Below are 22,383 nucleotides of genomic sequence, written 5' to 3' on the forward strand. Positions count from 1 at the left end.
ATGTACACTCTGCACCCCATCTTGACTGAAAAAACACTGAAATGTAGAAATTTTTGCAAATTTATTAAAAGCGAAAAACTAAAATATCACATGGTCATAAGTATGTGTCATGTCGGACGCTGTTCACACCACTGCGTCCGGCAGGCAGAGGTAGTTCCACCTCCAGCCACTATAGCCTCAGTGGCGCCGGCTTGATCTTCAGGCTCTCGGGGGTTAATCCTGCTGGAGACCAGGTTGGATGGTTAGTCACGCCCACCATCTTTAAATAGTCATGCTGGCCTATGGGCGTCGCCGATTATAGCTTGCGTTTCATACCAAGTGGTTCCGGTCTGGAGTGGAGGTGTTGCAGAGAGAGAGAGATTCGTGTCTGGTGGCGTATGATCCGTTGTTTTCCTTTCTCCTTCCCATATTTGTGTTTAGTTGTGCCCTGTTCACATTACTGTATATTTCTGTGTGTGTGCGGAGCAGTGCAGTTTAAGTTCTCCCTGTCTGTCATATTTGTGTGGGGGATTTGGTGTTGTGACTCCTCACTGGGTGGAGGGTGGAGGGTTAAGTGCAGGGCTGAGCAGGAGATAAGGAAAGGGTGGAGGCTCAGGCATTTGCACCATCAGCAAAAACCCTGGGTTGAGGGTCAGACAGGGTTTCCCCTAGTTATAGGGACATCACAGGGGCCCCGGGAGTTACAGCCTTAGTTGAACTAAGCCCCCGTGACATTATAATCAGCCCACATTTTTTCAGGAGTCCATGGATCCATTAGAGTCCATAACCCGCCAGTTGGCGGCGCTGTCCATACAGGTCTCCGAGTTGAAAGGAGCAGTTCAGCAGCAGGCCCTGGTAGTAGCGAAGGTGCAAACGGCATCTGCAGGTATCGGTGCAGAGCCGAAGTTTCCGCTGCCAGAACGATTTTCAGGGGATCGCAGCAAATTTGTCGTATTTCGGGAGGCCTGCAAGTTATACTTCCGCATGCGGCCAATCTCCTCAGGTAATGAGGTCCAGCGGGTAGGGCTAGTGTTGTCCTTACTGAGTGGTGACCCCCAAGCATGGGCAGTTTCTTTACCAGCTGACTCTGCTACATTTCATTCTGTTGATAATGTTTTTTCTGCCCTCGGGCTCATTTACGATGATCCTGACCGACTGGCTCTAGCGGAATCTAAAATCCGCGCCCTCCGCCAGGGGGAGCGCTTGGCAGAGGACTATTGTTCGGAATTTCGCCGCTGGGCCGTAGACACACAGTGGAATGACCCAGCCCTGCGGAGCCAGTTTATTCATGGGGTATCAGGGAGGGTTAAACAAGCCCTCCTGATGTATGAGACTCCGGCATCATTGGAGTCTGCCATGAGTTTGATGATACGTATTGATCGCCGTTTTCGTCAGGGGGCACAGGAGACGCTACCTCTGGGGGAAAGCAGAGGTGCAAGTGTGGTTGAAGTTGATGAGTTCCCTAAACCTATGCAGATTGCTGGCGTGGCACAGGTTAAGCGTCGCGCTCCGGGATTCCGGAAGCCCGGAGCATGTTTCTACTGTGGTAAAAGTGGTCATTATGTTAACGTTTGCCCGGTACTACCTAAGGCCTGTTTCACACTTGCTTTTTTTTGCAGCGCATTTTTCCCGCAAAAAAACGCATTGAAAAACGCATACAAAAGCATACAACTGCTGCGTTTTTTTCAAGCATTTTTATGAGCATGCATGAAAAAAACGCAGCGTTTTTAAGCGTTTGTATGCGTTTTTAGTGCGTTTTTACCACGTTTGCGTTTTCTTCCAACATTAGGTGGCCACTCACACTAACCCAAACCATGACTTTACTAACCCTAACCCTGACCCTAACCCTAACCCTAACCCTGACCCTAACCCTAACCCTAACCCTGACCCTAACCCTAACCCTAACCCTGACCCTAACCCTAACCCTGACCCTAACCCTGACCCTAACCCTTAACCAAACCATACTTAACCCTAACCCTGACCCTAACCCTGACCCTAACCCTAACCCTAACCCTGACCCTAACCCTTAACCAAACCATACTTAACCCTAACCCTGACCCTAACCCTAACCCTAACCCTAACCCTGACCCTAACCCTAACCCTAAACCCCCTTAACTAACCCTAACTTTACCCAAACCCCTAAATTCCATTGTCTAAACTAATGGTAAAAAAAAACCGCATGTGCAAAAAAACGCATACATAAGCATGCCAATGCGCACATATGCTCACCATAGACTTATAATTGGTGTCTTGCTGTAAAAAAACGCATTGCGCGCGCATGCGTTTTTTTGAGGCAAATCGGACGCACAAAAAATGCAGCAAGTTGCATTTTGTGCGCCCGAGCGCATACCGCAAAAAAACGCATGCGCGGTAAAACGCGTACAAACGCATGTGTATGCGCACATAAGCGCATCCCATGCAAAGTATAGGAAAAAAAACGCATGCGCTATTTAGCGCTAAATTACCGCGAAAAAAAACGCAAATGTGAAACCAGCCTAAGAGGGTCACATCGGCGGAAAACTGTTAAGCTCAGTGGGTATGGAGGAGACCCAACTGAGCATATGCATATCCTCCATGATGGTATCTCAATGTATGCTCCCTGCCAAGGTTATTATCGCGGGCAGAGAGCTACCAATATCAGTATTTGTGGATAGCGGTTCCGCCACCAATCTCATAGATGAGAAGTTTGCACACACCGCCGGGTTTAAGATCGAAAAACTTCCTCACCCCATACAGGTGGTGACCATTAATGCTGTTCCCCTCCCTCAAGGGGAGATTACGGAGTTTGTGGCAGAGGTGAAACTCCACATTGGGGTCCTACATTCTGAGTCGGTTACATGTAGGGTCCTCCGTAATCTCCCAGCACAAATGGTCCTGGGTTTTACATGGTTGTCCAGGCACAACCCGGTAATTGATTGGACAACTCAGGACATAGTACAATAGAGTGGTTTCTGCCAAGACAATTGCTTGGCCACATGTGTGTCCGCCGTGACGCCCAGCCTGCCGGAGGATTTGCAGGATTTCGCGGATGTTTTCTCTGAGAAGGGTTGCTCAGAACTGCCTCCACATAGAGCCTATGACTGTGCGATTAGGTTAAAACCCGGGGCCAAATTACCTAAGGCCTGGATGTTTAATATTTCTGGTCCTGAGAGACAAGCTCTGAAAGACTACATCGTGGAGAGTCTGAGCAAAGGACACATCCGGCCTTCATCCTCGCCTGTAGCCGCGGGGTTTTTCTTCATTAAGAAGAAAGATGGGGGGTTACGCCCGTGTCTGGATTTCCGAGAGTTAAACCAGATTACTATCCGTGATCCCTACCCAATGCCGTTAATCCCGGATTTGTTCAACCAGGTAGCGTGGGCGAAATGGTTTTCCAAGCTGGACCTCAGGGGGGCGTATAACCTCATAAGGGTCCGTCAGGGGGATGAGTGGAAGACGGCGTTTAACACTCCTGAGGGTCATTTTGAGAGTCTGGTTATGCCGTTTGGGTTGACCACCGCGCCTGCCGTTTTCCAACATTTTATTAATGATGTATTTGCTCATATCCTGGGGAGATTTGTGATTGTATACCTGGATGATATCCTCATTTATTATAGCGATCGGGACACTCATTTGGAGCATGTCAGGCAGGTGTTACAGTTGCTCCGGGAGAACCAGCTCTATGCTAAGCTGGAAAAATGTTTATTTTTTGTCCAGGAGTTGCCCTTTTTTAGGATATATTGTGTCCGCAGCCGGGTTTAAAATGGACACCGCTAAGGTGCAAGCGGTGCTGCAATGGGAGAGGCCGGAGAGTCTGAAAGCACTCCAGCGGTTCCTTGGGTTTGCCAATTATTATAGGAAAATTATAAAACACTTTTCGACTATCGCCAAACCGCTCACGGACATGACAAAAAAGGGTGCCGATCTAGCGAACTGGCCTGAGGTGGCTATACGTGCATTTGAGCGTCTGAAGAATAGTTTTGCTTCAGCCCCCATTCTGGTGCAACCAGACGTGTCTAAACCTTTTGTGGTGGAGGTTGATGCGTCGGAGGTGGGAGTGGGGGCAGTACTGTCTCAAGGCTCGTCCTTGAGCGAGATGCATTCATGCGCCTACTTCTCCAAGAAGCTGTCGCCGGCCGAACGGAATTATGATATCGGCAACAGGGAGTTGTTGGCCATCAAATTGGCTTTTGAGGAATGGCGACACTTCTTGGAGGGGGCGGCTCACCAGGTCACAGTCATCACCGACCATAAGAATCTGCTCTATCTGGAGTCGGCCAAGCATCTGTCTCCTAGGCAGGCCCGCTGGGCATTGTTTTTTACTCGTTTCAATTTTCTTGTGACTTACCGTCCTGGGGCTAAAAACACCAAGGCGGATGCTTTGTCTAGGTGTTTTCCGGGGGGAGAACCTCGGGAAGAGCCGGTACCCATCCTCCAGAAAGGGGTAGTGGTCTCTGCTCTCACGACGGAGGTAGAGGCGGAGATTGCCGAGGCCCAAGAGGAGGTACCACCAGGACTTCCCGCCAACAAATCATTTGTACCCCTGCATCTTCGGCTTAAGCTGTTGAAGGAACACCACGACTCGGTACTGGCTGGTCATCCAGGGGTGAGGGGCACCTTAGAGCTGGTATCGCGTCGTTTCTGGTGGCCCAAAATCCGGCAGGACGTGGTCTCATACGTGGCAGCTTGCATCACGTGCGCTAGGGCTAAGTCACCCCGTACCCGTCCTGCTGGCACGCTACAGCCTCTGGGGGTACCAATAGGCCATGGACAGAAATCTCCATGGATTTCATCACTGACTTGCCAGCCTCGGCGGGGAACACGGTCATCCTGGTGGTGGTTGACTGTTTTTCAAAGATGGGGCATTTTGTGGCGTTGTCTTCATTGCCCAATGCTAAGACATTGGCTCAGGTATTTGTGAAGGAGGTGGTCAGACTCCACGGAGTACCGTCGGACATAGTATCTGATAGGGGTACGCAATTTGTGGCGAGGCTTTGGAAAGCTTTTTGCTCACGTTTGGGGATCAAGTTGTCACATTCATCCGCGTTTCATCCACAGTCTAATGGACAAACTGAGCGCATGAACCAAAATCTAGAACAGTATTTACGATGCTTTGTGTCCGACAACCAGGAGGAGTGGTCTACTTTCCTTCCTCTGGCCGAATTCGCGTTAAATAATCACCGCCAAGAGTCATCAGGAGAGTCTCCATTCTTTTGTGTGTACGGTCAACATCCTCAGTTTTGTACCTTACGTCAGGGTGACTCGGGGGGTGTCCCGGAGGAGGATCAGCTAGGAGCCCAATTGTCATCAGTCTGGAGGCGGGTGAAACAGCGTTTGTTGAGCATGAGTGCCAGGTACAAACGGGTGGCTGACAGTAGACGCGTGCCAGGTCCGGACCTGTGTGTGGGTGAATGGGTGTGGTTAGCTACGAAGAACATAAAACTCAAAATTCCATCTTTAAAACTGGGTCCAAGGTTTATTGGGCCTTTTAGGATTTCTGCCATCATTAACCCAGTGGCTTATCGGTTGGAACTTCCCGCGGTGTACAAGATACACAACGTGTTTCACAGGGCTTTATTGAAAAAGGTGGTAGGCTTGGTGGACACGACGCCGATGCCACCTCCAGTCATGGTGGATGGCGATTTAGAGTTTGAGGTCGCCAAGGTAGTGGACTCTCGAGTAGTACGCCGTACTCTTCAGTATTTGGTGCACTGGCGGGGGTATGGTCCGGAGGAGAGGTCTTGGGTTCCAGCCTCAGACATACATGCGGATCGGCTGGTCAGTTCTTTTCACCGTCATCATCTGGACAAGCCGGGTCCTATGAGTCTTGAGGGTCCGGAGGTCCCTCGTAGAAGACGGGGTAATGTCATGTCAGACGCTGTTCACACCACTGCGTCCGGCAGGCAGAGGTAGTTCCACCTCCAGCCACTATAGCCTCAGTGGCGCCGGCTTGATCTTCAGGCTCTCGGGGGTTAATCCTGCTGCAGACCAGGTTGGATGGTTAGTCACGCCCACAGTCTTTAAATAGTCATGCTGGCCTATGGGCGTCGCCGATTATAGCTTGTGTTTCATACCAAGTGGTTCCGGTCTGGAGTGGAGGTGTTGCAGAGAGAGAGAGATTTGTGTCTGGTGGCGTATGATCCGTTGTTTTCCTTTCTCCTTCCCATATTTGTGTTTAGTTGTGCCCTGTTCACATTACTGTATATTCCTGTGTGTGTGCGGCGCAGTGCAGTTTAAGTTCTCCCTGTCTGTCATATTTGTGTGAGGGCTTTGGTGTTGTGACTCCTCACTGGGTGGATGGTGGAGGGTTAAGTGCAGGGCTGAGCAGGAGATAAGGAAAGGGTGGAGGCTCAGGCATTTGCACCATCAGCAAAAACCCTGGGTTGAGGGTCAGACAGGGTTTCCCCTAGTTATAGGGACATCACAGGGGCCCCGGGAGTTACAGCCTTAGTTGAACTAAGCCCCCCATGACAGTATGCAGACCTTTTGCTCAGACACTCATATTTAAGTCACATACTGTCCATTTCCTTGTGATCCTCCTTGAGAAGGTTCTACTCCTTCATCGGTGTCTAGCTGTGTTTAATTAAACTGATAGGACTTGATTTGTAAAGGCACACACCTGTCTATATAAGGGCCCATCACACATAGCGATCTCAAGTTTTGTGACACAACAGAGATATCACCAGCGAGATCGCTGTGTGTGACAGCGATCAGCGACCGGCCCCCCTGCCGGTATCACTGATCGCTCTTGGAAAGCCCTGGACATTTCTTTGATCGCTGGTCTCCCGCTGGCCAGCACGCATCGCTGTGTGTGACAGGCGGGAGACCAGCGATCAGCTGGTAACTAACGTACACATCGGGTATCTAAAGGACATGCGTCTCTTAGAAACCCGATGTGTACCTTAGTTACCAGCGCGCTGATGCAGGGAGCTGGTAACTAAGGTACACATCGACTTTGTAAGTGACGCACGTCCCTTAGAAAACCGATGTATACCTTAGTTACCAGCTCCCTGCATCAGCGTGCTGGTAACTAAAGTACACAGCGACGCCGTGCGCTCGGCGTCGCTGGTGCTGATCGCTGGTGAAGCTGTCCGTTTGACAGCTCACCAGCGATCATGTAGTGACTCACCAGCGATCCTGACATGTTGATATCGTTGTTGGGATCGCTGGTGAGTCACTATGTGTGATGGGGCCTTTAGACCTCACAGCTCATAATGCATGTCATACCAAATGAGAATCATGTGGTCAAAGGAACTGGCCAAGGAACTCAGAGACAGAATTGTGGCAAGGCACACATCTGGCCAAGGTTACAAAAGGATTTCTGCAGTACTCAAGGTTCCTAAGAGCACAGTGGCCTCCATAATCCTTAAATGGAAGAAGTTTGGGACCACCAGAAGTCTTCCTAGACCTGGTCATCCAGCCAAACTGAGCAATCGTGGGAGAAGCGCCTTGGTGAGAGAGCTAAAGAAGAACAGCAAAATCACTGTAATGCCACAACCAACATGGCTGATGCATTACAGTGTGTAACAGACAATCCCTGCATGTTCATTAACCCACTTAAGAGCGCCAAACAAGCACGGTTGGGACCCGAGCTCCCGCTGAGCAACCCCAGAAATACTCGGCAAGCTCTGAGCATTTTGAGCAGTGAGATGCTCGGGCGAGTACCAAGTGGTGGTGAGCATGCTCGCTCATCACTATTTTTGACCAATGACTGGCTGCAGTGGTGACATATTCATATCATTGACTTGATTGCTGCAGTTGGATACAGAAAACAGCTGGGAACCTGAAAATCATTAGAACTAGAGAGTTGAAGGTTGGTAATGTAATTAAGGCTTTGTTATGTTATAGCCTATTAGACTGTTTTCAAATTAAGTTTTGCCTGACTAGATATATGCTTTAAGAGTTACCAAACCAATTACATTCACTGTAAGAGACAAAAATATAGTAAATTACAAGGAAACAACTACTAAAAATAGATAGTGGCTGCAATGTAATGTATGCCTCTATTCTCATACTGTAAAAAATAGTTCTACTAAATACAAAAGCAACTACAGTAATAAACAAAACTCTTCTATAAATTGGAGAGTTTAGTAGAGATTGCTTATTTTAGGAAACCCAAGAATTGCTAGAAAATAATTACTATGAGGTAAACTTATTTCTTGATTTTTACTGAGCATCTTCTTGTTGTGATTATGGTGTTATATTTGATATATTAGGAAAATTTTGCAAATATTTTACTTTTTTTGCTTTGAAAATGTATTTATGGCCCTTTTTCCCACATATGCAGGTATTGTAATTAGAAAAGATTATGTTTTGCACACTAATAATGATAAATGAAATTTCTTTCCTAAGCCAGAACTCCTGGTAATTTGGCCTTGTAGAGTTTAATTGTTTGTAAAAATCTAATATGTGGAGGCTTATATTTCTATGTTCTTGAATAAAATATTCTCTATAAACCTTCATTGTAATATGGATTAACAGATTCTTGAAAAAATTTAGTTCTCTTATATTTTAAGAATTTGTTATATAAAAATGTAAAAGAATATGTTAATATTTTGAAACAAATGAATAGTGTACAGTCTAATTTGAGTTATAACTATACACATTTTGTGATTTATCTTGTACTTAGTGTGAATAATAGTGCTCTTACATTTTGCACGTATACCGGCTTATAGTTTGGCTCATTTCTTTGACTTTGATGTAATCTCTTGCTTTTTGTACAAGTAGGGGCGTGACCCCTTTTTGTGAGCTAATTGTTTCATCTGTGTAGCTTCCAATAGATGGGTGTCTCAGTCGTGACCCTGTCCTGTTCTGCCCTTATTCACATTGAAGTCGTGTGACACAAGGAGAGGGTGCTTTCATATTGCGCTTATCCACGTTTGTAGTGCCCTCTTCCTCACCTATGGCCTCGGGTCCATTGCTTCAGCTCGGTGCCCGGAGGGGAAGCCGATCTTTTGGTTCTCTCATCCCATGTACCGTGCTGTCTGCCCCTCCTGCTGCCTCCAGGACCCTGCGCACACCCTGCAGGTCTCTGGGTATGTCTCTGTGGGAGCACGCACACTCCCGGTCTCTTAGAGAGGCAGCACGCCATTTTCAAAATAGGTCTCAGCCAATGGCTGAGCATCTCATGTTATTTCAGGCACCTCTGCCCTTAGGGAGGTGCCTGAGCAGCAAGTGCTTCCTGTTGCTAGTTCTCGGATTCCTGTACCTTTATTTCAGTGTTCTGCTACACATCGCTAATACTGGTTTGTCTCCTCAGAGTGTACTACAACTCTTCCCATGCCTTCTTGAACTACGCCAGTATCTCCAGCATTTCCTCGTACCTGCAGCTGTCCAGTACTTGCTTCTGCAGCTCATCTACTGCTGGTTTCTTCGTTACTTGTAGTATCAGCCTGCTCACCAGAACGGTCAAGTCAGCTTCCATGTTCCCTGGGTCTAACTGGAGGTAGCACCTTGCATCTCCTGCACTTTCCATTCTGGCCCTGTTACTACAGAGGTCTGGGACTCACTTAGTCACACCCCCTTCGGAGCCCCCTGGGCAGTGGTCCCATGGTTCCACAAAAATTTCAATAAACAAATGCATACTTCAGCTTTTGTGCCTCCGATTCGATTCATTACAATGTCCATGGGTTCCATTGGGTTTTGCATTTGATCCCTTCCCTGCATAACAGTATTCGCATGTATGCGGCGATGGGGTCATAGACTATAATGGTGTTGACAAAGCGAACGCGAGACCTGACGTGCAATATTTTCGGGCGTGTATGCCTTCTGGTGGAGGACATCCGGACGCAGCCTACTATGTCTGCGTGTCCACCTCTAGTAGGTGTGTACGTCCACAATTGATGCATGACAGAGTGAGCGTTTGCTCTACCGGCACCTTTGTAGATTATGGCCCCATCTGAATTGAGTTTTGCAGGGCTGTTTGGATGCAAGCCCCAGAGAAACATAATGTAAAAGCACCCTAAAGTTTTAAAACTAGAGATAGGTTTGGACTGTCCCGATAAGTACACCTTGTCGTGCTGGGATGGCTTATACTTTTTTTGGCCAAAATGGTGTTAACTAAGTACCCTATGTTATTTACATGTACTGTTACTGTTTACTTATTTACTTGCTGCAGGGTATATGCTCATTTTGTTTTTATGCTTTCTTTCTTCGATTTTGTCTGTGAAATGGCCAGAGTATGAACGTATGCTTACACTTTGCACATATACTGGGTTATCATCTAGCCCATTTCTTTGGGTTTGCTTAGTCTAGATAATAGTCCAGAGGGGCATTCAGATTTCTGCTATTTGGTACTGGAAACATGGTTATCAAATGGAAGTAGTCAACAGAAAAGTAGAACATAAAGATTTGCTGGACACCAGTATAGTGGCCATGATGGTGGTCTATGGTGATAGGACCAGAGCACTGCCAAATTCCTATTTCTTGCAGAATCCCCTGCCCCTCTACTTATTTGCAAATCCTTGCAATGTCATGTGTACATCGCCAGTGTTACCATCTTGATTTTTAAATTTTATTTTAACAGCTTATCAATAAATTACAGTCAGCTAACATTTTAAGTGATATATGTCTACAGCCTATATTGCCAATAAATACTTCTAACTACAACCATAATAATCTGTAAAATTTTCTCCAACTTCAATAAATCATGCACACACTATATTTTTTATTGACAGGAGTAAAAAGAGGTCTATTTTTGTGGATTGTCCAAAAATCTTGACATGTTGGCAATAAATTTTTAGCACTGCCCTTGTCACAGGGCTTACTAATTGGAAGGGATGATACAGGTGGTAGGCGGTTTGCAGTGCACTAGTCTGGCAACCATGGAAAAACAAATGTGAGGCCACTATAATGGTATATTGCAAATCTTTTTGCTCTTTGCTAGTCAACATTTTTTTTTCTGACACTTTTCTGGCAGGTTGGCTGAACTCTAATAGTACAATACCCTGCATTGCATTGGATTGTGACACACACCCATAGACTTGTATTGGTGTGCACCGTCCGATATACGCTGCCAATTGCAGCATGCAGAGATTTTTTTTCTCATGCTGCCTCGGCATGACAAAATAAACACTAGTTGGCACTGCTAAATAGTTTAAAATTGAAGCAACCGCTATCCAATGAAACAGCGAATAGCACTCACTCGGGTTATACGCTAGCTACTCCCCAGTGTGAGCGAGCCTTAATACAGAACATAGAAGCGCTCAGCAGAGCCAAGTATTCTTGTATATGGGGGAGTCATGAGAGAGAGCTGTCGAATGAACGGTCACTTGGTCGACACCGAAAGAATGTGTATGGGGACCGTTATTTAAATTTCACATAGTGTGATATATCGTCAGTCTGCTGCCTGTTCATCTTTTTGAAGTTAAGTATATACAGACTGTATTATCTCAGTAAGCTAGAATTCATCTAAATAGTCAAAACTGAGACACAAAATAAAGTATTTGTCATGGTAATCTGCTGACATGTGTCATGTGTATTTTAGTCTTACTCATCTTTTGATCCTAAAAGTTAATTGCAAGAAAAATGCATGCAGCATTTGTCAGTTTGTGACTAAAGCTCTTCTATGAAGAGGAAATAACAGAAATGATATTTACACATATAAATAACTATAAATGCTCAGTTGACAGGCAATTTAATTACTTCTGAAGCACTCACCATGTCATAAAAAGGAGAAAAAAAACCTAAGAAACTTTAGCCGTATAATCAGTGTGCATTTTAAATTATATGGATTGCAGTTATTACATTAAACCTACACAATTCTATTAAAATCCCTCTTGACTTTTCTGTCTTTCAACCATTCACTCGCAAGATGGCATGGCTATTTAAAATTAATGATGTATTTAAATGTCAGATGGAAAAATGCAAGAAAACTGAAATCTTAATACCCTTTCATGGGCTCAGAAGTCTGTATATTATCTATCTACAGTAATTGTTGAAAGACAGACTGAAATAATATCTGACAAATTCTGTAACATAGCTTTCATGGTTTACCAGGCCATTTATAATTTAGTTCTGATCATTGGTATGATGCTCAGCAAAATTTTTTATTTGGAATTAAAGTGCATTCTTACATTGCAGGCATCAGCAATGGAGATCTTACGTCATATTCAGACATGCCTGAGACCGCAATGACTGCAGACAATATTTTCAACTTTTAGCTTTCATTCTGAAAATCATTAACTGGAAGAATATTAATACCGTGCAAAATTTTAAATATTTTCTATTTACAGTGGGTGAAGCTATTGACATGAAATTCTCACCAGACGTTAGTAACAACCCATCTAATACAACCGGACATAGAAATCAAGCAATAGATGTTCATAAATTACTAGATTAAGGCCCGATGCTATCGCATCGAGAGGATCTTTGAACAAATTATTAAACAACATGTATGTCAATACCTGGATAAGAATGAAGTGATTAAACAGAGTCAGCATGGGTTTGTAACTAATAAGTCATGTCAGACTAATTTAATTTCCTTCTATGACGGTATTACTGATTGGGTGGATCAAGGAAATGCTGTAGATATAGTATATCTTGACTTCAGCAAAGCATTTGACAAAGTCTCTCATACAATCCTTATTGAAAAAATGACTAAGTATGGAATGGACAAGGCAACTGTTAGGTGGATTCATAACTGGCTTAGTGATCGGACCCAAAGAGTGGTCGTAAATGGCTGCACATCCAGTTGGAAGAATGTCTCAAGTGGGGTACCACAGGGCTCTGTCCTGGGCCCTGTATTGTTCAACATCTTTATCAACGATTTAGATGAAGGAATTGAGGGTAAACTGATTAAATTTGCTGATGACACAAAGCTAGGAGGGATAGCTAATACTAGAGAAGAGAGAGAGAGGATTCAAAAAGATTTAAATAAACTGGAGAAGTGGGCAGCAACTAACAGAATGGTTTTTAACAGGGAGAAATGCAAAGTACTACATCTGGGCAATAAAAATGAAAAAAGCATATATAGAATGGGAGGAATAGGGCTAAGTGACAGCACATGTGAAAAAGACTTGGGTATACTAATAGATCACAGACTGAATATGAGTCAACAGTGTGATGCAGCAGCAAAAAAGGCAAATGCAATTCTAGGATGTATTAACAGAAGCATACAGTCTAGATCACGTGAAGTAATTATTTCCCTCTACTCCTCTTTGGTCAGACCTCATCTGGAATATTGTGTCCAATTTTGGGCACCACATTTTAAAAAAGACATCAACAAACTGGAGCAAGTTCAGAAAAGAGCGACCAGAATGGTGACCGGTCTGCAAACCCTGTCTTATGAGGAAAGGTTGCAGGATTTGGGAATGTTTAGTTTGCAAAAGAGAAGACTGAGAGGAGACTTAATAGCTGTCTACAAATATCTAAAGGGCTGTCACATTGTAGAAGGATCAACTTTATTCTCATTTGCACAAGGAAAGACTAGAAGCAATGGGATGAAGCTGAATGGGAGGAGACACAGATTAGATATTAGAAAAAACTTTTTGACAGTTAGAGTGATCAATGAGTGGAACAGGCTGCCACGAGAAGTGGTGAGTTCTCCTTCAATGGAAGTCTTCAAACAGAGGCTGGACAGACATCTAACTGGGATGATTTAGCGAATCCTGCTTTGAGCAGGGGGTTGGACCAGATGGCCCAGGAGGTCCCTTCCAACTCTACGATTCTATGATTCTAAGTCGGCCAAACCTGCTGCTTTTGGTAGGACCAGTCGCCATCTGATGTGCATGGAGACCTCTCAGCTCTCCCCTGACGGATGATGTTGAGGGAAGAGAACAATAGGGTACAGTCAATTTAAACCTCTTGCCATGTTAACCCTCAATACACACACACCTCCTCAACACACACTCCTCTCACCTTTCACCATCTCCACTCACATCCACTCACTCTTTCACTCCACATACGACCCTTTCTCTCACTCCGTCTCTCATACTCACACTGTCATCGTCGCTGCTCCATGATCCCCGACATCTTCTTCCGCCGGCGCCATCCTGGATCCCGACGTTGTCCACGCCGGTGACATGTTCTTGCGGCCATGCCATCTTGAGTATTCTGAAATCCTGCGAGTGGACATTAGTGGAGATAGTGAAAGGTGAGAGGAGTGTGTGTTGAGGAGTGGTGTGTTGAGGGTTAACATGGCAAGAGGTGTGCTGTGACGTCACCAGTTACAACTGGACGGAAGTTGTTACAACCCGGAACCTGCTTAGCGCATTTATTATAGTAGATTAAGGCCCGATGCTATCGCATCGAGAGGATAGGGACACACCTCTTGCCATGTTAACCCTCAATACACACACACCTCCTCAACACACCACACCGCCTCAACACACACTCCTCTCACCTTTCACCATCTCCACTCACGTCCATTCACTCTTTCACTCCACATACGACCCTTTCTCTCACTCCGTCTCTCATACTCACACCGTCATCGTCACTGCTCCACGATCCCCGACATCTTCTTCCGCCGGCGCCATCCTGGATCCCGACATTGTCCACGCCGGCGACATGTTCTTGCGGCCATGCCATCTTGAGTATTCTGAAATCCTGCAAGTGGACATTAGTGGCTCACCATTGTCATTTTGAAACACGACTGCTACTTCACTGACAGTGGGATTATTGTAGCGTCGAGGGTCTTGAGTACGATCTTGTTTCATAGCCATAGTGATGTTTGGCATGACAGTTCCGTTTTGTAGAGATTTAATTTTTTCTTGTTCTTCCACATCACGTAACATTTGATAAGCTTCCACAAAAGGATTAATAGTTTGGATTTGAAGGGCAATAATGTTCATCAATGTAGGATGACATTTTTGATTTTCTTTACATCGTAAGCGTTGTTCGTTTGCGGTAGTGGTATCGAGAATGTATAGTTGGGCAAATGCGCGTTGCTGGTCATCTGAGGGATGTAGTGTTTCAGTTCTATGATAGATCTGGCCATGTATGCGGAAACAGTATGGGCCATATCCAGGAGGTGGTGAAATATTTGCACCCATGGAGGCAAAAGCAAAGGAACTGTTAATACTTCGAATATTATCCATGAAATTTTTGCTAAATTCACTTTGCCCTTTCAGCAAACGTGTAAAGACATCAGGATATTGTAGTATGGGTACATGGACTTTACCCTTCTGACAGCAGAGCGTAAAGATTTTATCAGAAGGTATCTCTGCTACAAAATGCAAAGCTTCGCAATGCTCACATACACTCACTGGCCACTTTATTAGGTACACCTGTCCAACTGTGTGTTAAGACTTAATTTCTAATCAGCCAATCACATGGCGGCAACTCAGTGCATTTAGGCATGTAGACATGGTCAAGACAATCTCCTGCAGTTCAAACCGAGCATCAGTATGGGGAAGAAAGGTGATTTGAGTGCCTTTGAACGTGGCATGATTGTTGGTGCCAGAAGGGCTGGTCTGAGTATTTCAAAAACTGCTGATCTACTGGGATTTTCACGCACAACCATCTCTAGGGTTTACAGAGAATGGTCCGAAAAAGAAAAAAAATCCAGTGAGCGGCAGTTCTGTGGCCGGAAATGCCATGTTGATGCCAGAGGTCAGAGGAGAATGGGCAGACTGGTTCGAGCTGATAGAAAGGCAACAGTGACTCAAATTGCCACCCGTTACAACCAAGGTAGGCAGAAGAGCATCTCTGAACGCACAGTGCGTCGAACTTTGAGGCAGATGGGCTACAGCAGCAGAAGACCACACCGGGTACCACTCCTCTCAGCTAAGAACAGGAAACTGAGGCTACAATTTGCACAAGCTCATCGAAATTGGACAGTAGAAGATTGGAAAAACGTTGCCTGGTCTGATGAGTCTCGATTTCTGCTGCGACATTCGGATGGTAGGGTCAGAATTTGGCGTAAACAACATGAAAGCATGGATCCATCCTGCCTTGTATCAACGGTTCAGGCTGGTGGTGGTGGTGTCATGGTGTGGGGAATTTTTTCTTGGCACTCTTTGGGCCCCTTGGTACCAATTGAGCATCGTTGCAACGCCACAGCCTACCTGAGTATTGTTGCTGACCATGTCCATCCCTTTATGACCACAATGTACCCAACATCTGATGGCTACTTTCAGCAGGATAATGCGCCATGTCATAAAGCTCGAATCATCTCAGATTGGTTTCTTGAACATGAAAATGAGTTTACTGTACTCAAATGGCCTCCTCAGTCACCAGATCTCAATCCAATAGAGCATCTTTGGGATGTGGTGGAACGGGAGATTCGCATCAGGGATGTGCAGCCGACAAATCTGCGCCAAATGTGTGATGCCATCATGTCAATATGGTCCAAAATCTCTGAGGAATGCTTCCAGCACCTTGTTGAATCTCTGCCACGAAGAATTGAGGCAGTTCTGAAGGCAAAAGGGGGTCCAACCCGTTACTAGCATGGTGTACCTAATAAAGTGGCCAGTGAGTGTACATGGGTCATGTCACCACAGCTGTGTTCGGTAATACTGTTTTCATCATTAGTGAAAATGTGAGGTTGTAGTAGAAGTGCATGTCCAACCGATGGGGTGCGCCTAGTTTTGAGACCAACGTATATTTGTCTTGGTTGCACTTTCTGCGGGCTAACTGCAGCTTGTATGTGAAGAAACTGTGCGTTGGTATTGACTAATGGTGGTATTGATAGGGCAGAAACAGATTGCTGATTAGTTATGTCAGTGAACGGCATATGGGATGAAGTGTGGTAGTAACTTGTTCCACATGCTGATGTGGAAGCATCCTGTTGTGAGTCTACTAATAATGATGAGGAAGAAGCCGTCTGTTGTTGGCGGTGATGGCGTGTAGAGGCTTCTTCAGCCAATGTAATAGATTTAGAGTTAGGGGATTCGTGTGTGAGACGACAGCGTTTATAAGCCTTAATCTTGTCAAGTCGATGCTGTTTTTCCTCAGGAGTCTCATTAGCATGGCGTTGTTTTTGTCGTAGTGCTAAAGCTGCTTTCCTTTCACTGGCATTGGCATACTGTGCATCGGTATTGAATGGTGGTATTGATAGGGCAGAAACAGATTGCTGATTAGTTATGTCAGTGAACGGCATATGGGATGAAGTGTAGCAGTAAATTGTTCCACATGCTGATGTGGAAGCATCCTGTTGTGAGTCTAATAATAATGATGAGGAAGAGGCCGTCTGTTGTCGGCGGTGACGGCGTGCAGAGGCTTCTTCAGCCAATCTTATGGATTTAGAGTTAGGGGATTCGTGTGTGAGGCGACGGCGTTTATAAGCCTTAATCTTCTCAAGGCGATGGTGATTTTCCTCAGGAGTCTCATTAGCACGGCGTTGTTTTTGTCGTAGTGCTAAAGCTGCTTTCCTTTCACTGGCATTGGCATACTTTTTGTTATGACTCATGTTGGCACAGGTAAAGGAGTCTATTTGGCAGTTATCTGGCAGTGAAGAAGGCGTCCTGGAGTATTGTAGAGTAAACAGATACTAATTGACCCTGTAATTGCCCAGCAGTAGTTATGAAGTGGTAGTGGCAAATTGGCCCTGTAATTAGACACCGGCAGAGGAGCAATGCAGCAGTAGTTATGGCGGTAGAGGCAAATTGATCCTGTAATTAGACACTGGCAGAGGAGCAAGGCAGCAGTAGTTATGGCGGTAGAGGCAAATTGGCCCTGTAATTAGACACCGGCAGAGGAGCAAGGCAGCAGTAGTTATGGCAGTAGAGGCAAATTGATCCTGTAATTAGACACCGGCAGAGGAGCAAGGCAGCAGTAGTTATGGCGGTAGAGGCAAATTGATCCTGTAATTAGACACCGGCAGAGGAGCAAGGCAGCAGTAGTTATGGCGGTATAGGCAAATTGGCCCTGTAATTAGACACCGGCAGAGGAGCAAGGCAGCAGTAGTTATGGCGGTAGAGGCAAATTGGCCCTGTAATTAGACACCGGCAGAGGAGCAAGGCAGCAGTAGTTATGGCGGTAGAGGCAAATTGGCCTTGTAATTAGACACCGGCAGTAAACAGGCAGATGACCAAAGCAGCAGTAGTTATGGCGATAGAGGCAAATTGGTCCTGTAATTAGACACCGGCAGAGGACAAAGGCAGTAGTTATGGCGGTATAGGCAAATTGGCACTGTAATTAGACACCGGCAGAGGAGCAATGCAGCAGTAGTTATGGCGGTAGAGGCAAATTGGTCCTGTAATTAGACACCGGCAGAGGAGCAAGGCAGCAGTAGTTATGGCGGTAGAGGCAAATTGGCCTTGTAATTAGACACCGGCAGTAAACAGGCAGATGACCAAAGCAGCAGTAGTTATGGCGATAGAGGCAAATTGGTCCTGTAATTAGACACCGGCAGAGGACAAAGGCAGTAGTTATGGCGGTATAGGCAAATTGGCCCTGTAATTAGACACCGGCAGAGGAGCAATGCAGCAGTAGTTATGGCGGTAGAGGCAAATTGGTCCTGTAATTAGACACCGGCAGAGGAGCAAGGCAGCAGTAGTTATGGCGGTAGAGGCAAATTAGCCCTGTAATTAGACACCGGCAGAGTAGCAAGGTAGCAATAGTTATGGCGGTAGAGGCAAATTGGTCCAGTAATTAGACACCGGCAGTAAACAGGCATAGGACCAAGGCAGCAGTAGTTATGGTGGTACAGGCAATGCCAAGCGTCCGCACAGCAAGTCGGCGTGAGGTAAATGACGCAATTTCACGAATGCAAGATGGCGTCGGCGAAATCTCGCGAGATTTCGCCGACGTCGTTAACACCTCTTGCCATGTTAACCCTCAACACACCACACCGCCTCAACACACACTCCTCTCACCTTTCACCTCCACTCATGTCCACTCACTCTTTCACTCCACATACGTTCCTTTCTCTCACTCTGTTTCTCATACTCACACCGTCATCGTCGCTGCCCCGACATCTTCCTCCGCCGCCGCGATCCAGGATCCAGACGTTCTCCAGGCCGCCGACATGTTCTTGCGGGACGCCATCTTGGATTTCGTGAAATCCCGCGATATTCAAGATGGCGTCGCCGCAACAACATGTCGCTGGCGTGGACGACATCGGGATCCAAAAAGATGGCGTCGGCGAAATCTTGCGAGATTACGCCGACGCCATTTTGGATCCCGATGTCGCCCACGCCAGCGACATGTTCTTGCGGGACGCCATCTTGGATATCGTGAAGTCCCGCGATATTAAAGATGGCGTCGCCGCAACAACATGTCGCTGGCATGGGCGACTTCGGGATCCAAAATGGCGTCGGCGTAATCTCGCGAGATTTCGCCGACGCCATCTTTTTGGATCCCGATGTCGTCCACGCCAGCGACATGTTGTTGCGGCGACGCCATCTTTAATATCGCGGGACTTCACGATATCCAAGATGGCGTCCCACAAGAACATGTCGGCGGCCTGGAGAACGTCTGGATCCTGGATCGCGGCGGCGGAGGAAGATGTCGGGGCAGCGACGATGACGGTGTGAGTATGAGAAACGGAGTGAGAGAAAGGAACGCATGTGGAGTGAAAGAGTGAGTGGACATGAGTGGAGGTGAAAGGTGAGAGGAGTGTGTGTTGAGGCGGTGTGGTGTGTTGAGGGTTAACATGTGCGTGTGTGTGGTGACGTCACCGGTTACAACTGGACGGAAGTTGTTACAACCGGAAGCTGGTTAGGGCATTTATTATTATAGAAGTTATGTGCAATAATAAGAAATGACACAAGGAAACGGTATTGCACACACTTACTGAAATGTAATTAATACGTGTACAAAAGCCTTTATTGGCTGTTGAGATACCTATAAACTCACTTGAATATGCTTTCTGTTCAGCAATAGAGTCTTGCATGGTGTCTTGCATGTCTGAAATCTTTTAAGAGAGCACCAGGTTGTGGCCAATTTATGGTGAAATTATGCTCTTTCTTCTTCCTGATTATAGCACCAACAGTGCTCAGTGGAACCTTCAGTAGTTTAGACATTCTTCTGTGACCAATGCCTTCAGTATATTTTGCAACAATAAGGTTATGAAGGTCTTGCGACAGCTCACTGCTTAACCCATCTTGAGATGTTTCTTGTGTGGCACCTTGGTAATGAGACACCTTTTTATCGGCCATCACTTGAACCAGTTGATATTATTTTTCACTAAGTGGCAGGACTGCTTTCTGATTACTTATAGATTTCATGTGGTGTCATGACTTTCCATGGCCTTATGCACCTCTCTTTTTTAATGTGTTCAATTCTTTTTCACGAGTCATTTCTTATTATTACACATAACTTAATTTATGGACAACTATGGATTGATTTCTTTATCTGTGTGGTTTAGATAGGTTGTTACCCACATCTGGTGAGAATTTCATGTCAATAGCACCTTTAGAATAATTTACTTAGAAAATTGGTGACGTGGTCAGTTCTTATTTTACCCACTGTATAATGGTCATTCATCAGCCATCAAAAAAAGTAACAACAACAGATTAATTTTCCAATATTAAAGGCAATATAGTTCTGCAGACAATGTGGTTACCTGAAGTATGCCAGTGAGGGCAGTGCATAACAAGTTCAGGCAATGAGTGGGCACTATATTACTAATATAGGAAAGAAAATCCAGCTCACCATGCTAGTCTGGATTGATCTGTAGCTTGGAGTAATGTCACTCAACGGATATAAAATCTTCATCTTATTAGTAAGCAGGAAAAATATATACCAGGGTATAGCTAGAGCACAAAGTCAAAATTGTGCACAAAATGTGTGCACAGTTAATTTAACCAAAATGATACATTATGGTTAAAGACTTAATTGACCATAGCACCATAAATGTAAAGGATAAGTTTATAACCATCTAGTATTTTAAGCTCCGGTTATGCATTAAGGAAATCATGCTCACGCGAGATTACATCTCCTGACAAACACACGGTAAAACGCTCATAGTGGCGGCATGCTGAGGTCCAGGTCTTCATTACCAGGTAAGTTATAGCAAGGCACATGCACTTTATTATTTATTTATTGCTGACTTGCACTACATTCACTGTGGCACTTTCACAGTGAACTCTTTGTATTGAAGCTCCATCTCATGTGAGCATGACTTCCTTCATTTATAACCGGAGCATAAAATACTAAATGGCTATAAACTTATCCTTTACATTTATGGTACTATGGTTAATTATTTCTTTTACCAGGATATATTATTTTGGTTAAATTAACTGTGTACATATGTAGTACACATTTTTGATTTTGTGCTCTAGTATACTGTATATTTTCCCCCTTTTTCCTGCTTGGTTAGTGATACTCTGAATTGATATTGCTTCATGTGTTTTATGTAATAAAATGTATATATGGTTAAATATACTCTTGACCTTGTTTGCCTTATTGCACTCAAGAGAGATATTGACACTTAGAGTACAACATACCGTTCAGTTTGCTGACACCTAATTTGGGATTTTTTTTAGCTTAATCTAATTAGTAAGATTTTAAAACTTTTTTTTACATCCAAGTCTTAAGGGCCTGTCACACTTAGCGATATCGCTAGCAATATCGCTATAACTTGTGACGTTATAGCGATATTGCTAGCGATATCGTTGTGTCTGATACTTACCTACGACCGCTCCCCCGCTGGTTATCGCTGATCGCGCAAGAACGTCCAGGACTGTTTCTCGTTGTCAGCTTCCTGCGGCGCTTCCTGTGGAGAGACGAGCGGCGAGCGTGGAGCCGGGCGGGAGGACGTCAGGATCGCCTAGTCTGACAGGTAAGTAGCGACCCAGACCCCAGCGATGTCGCTGGTGAGATCTGCCTGTGTGGCAGCTCACTAGCGACCATTTAGCGATGCACCAGCGATCCTGACCGCATCATATCGCTGGTCGGGATCGCTGGTGCATCGCTAAGTGGGACAGTACCTTTAGTTCTTCAATGAAATCACCAACGCATTTCTGGTGCACATAACACCTTTACTCATAGTGTATGAAAAATGTTGGGAGTGCAGTTATGCTTTTCTGTACTGGTGAGCACACTGATGGAATCATACATGAGGACAAGAACATATGGAAAAAGTTATTAGAAATAAAGATGAAGATTTTGTATCCATGGAGCATGATTTTGTTCTTTTCTTTTGATTGTACAATTCACAACTTTCAGAGCTACAATTAGTGCATTGTTCTTTGTCATGTCCTGTTCTTTTTTTTTTTGTCTTATGGGTAGGTGTTGTGTAAAAACAAAATAAATGCAAAGAATTAGTGGACGTCGTTCTGAAGTCCTGCATACCTTATTTTGCTTTCAAGAGATTTAAAGCACCTGGTCTTTTACAGAGAAATCACTTTTACAGTAATAGACTTGTTCATAAGTTCACATGTTGCATTTTTGTTGCAGGAAAAATCTGTTCTCTTAGCAGTAAAGAAGCTGCTTACAAAAAATGGTTTTACTGTATGTTTGCTTCTTTATTTGTGCTTTTTTTGGTACATTTTTGCTGTATTTTTTCTGCATTTTTATACAGATTACATTACACTTTTCCAA

The 22,383-nt window shown here is 45.1% G+C and overlaps 1 protein-coding gene across 4 annotated transcripts in view; it reads right to left on the bottom strand.

Annotated features, from left to right (window-relative positions):
• Positions 1-22,383, bottom strand: part of SGCZ (sarcoglycan zeta) — a 1,731,118-nt gene that overhangs the window by 150,512 nt on the left and 1,558,223 nt on the right. The gene's annotated exons all lie outside the window — the stretch shown is intronic.

Source organism: Dendrobates tinctorius, unplaced genomic scaffold, assembly GCF_039654945.1.
Source record: "Dendrobates tinctorius isolate UK_male_01 unplaced genomic scaffold, ASM3965494v1 ptg000079l, whole genome shotgun sequence".
NCBI lineage: Eukaryota > Metazoa > Chordata > Amphibia > Anura > Dendrobatidae > Dendrobates > Dendrobates tinctorius.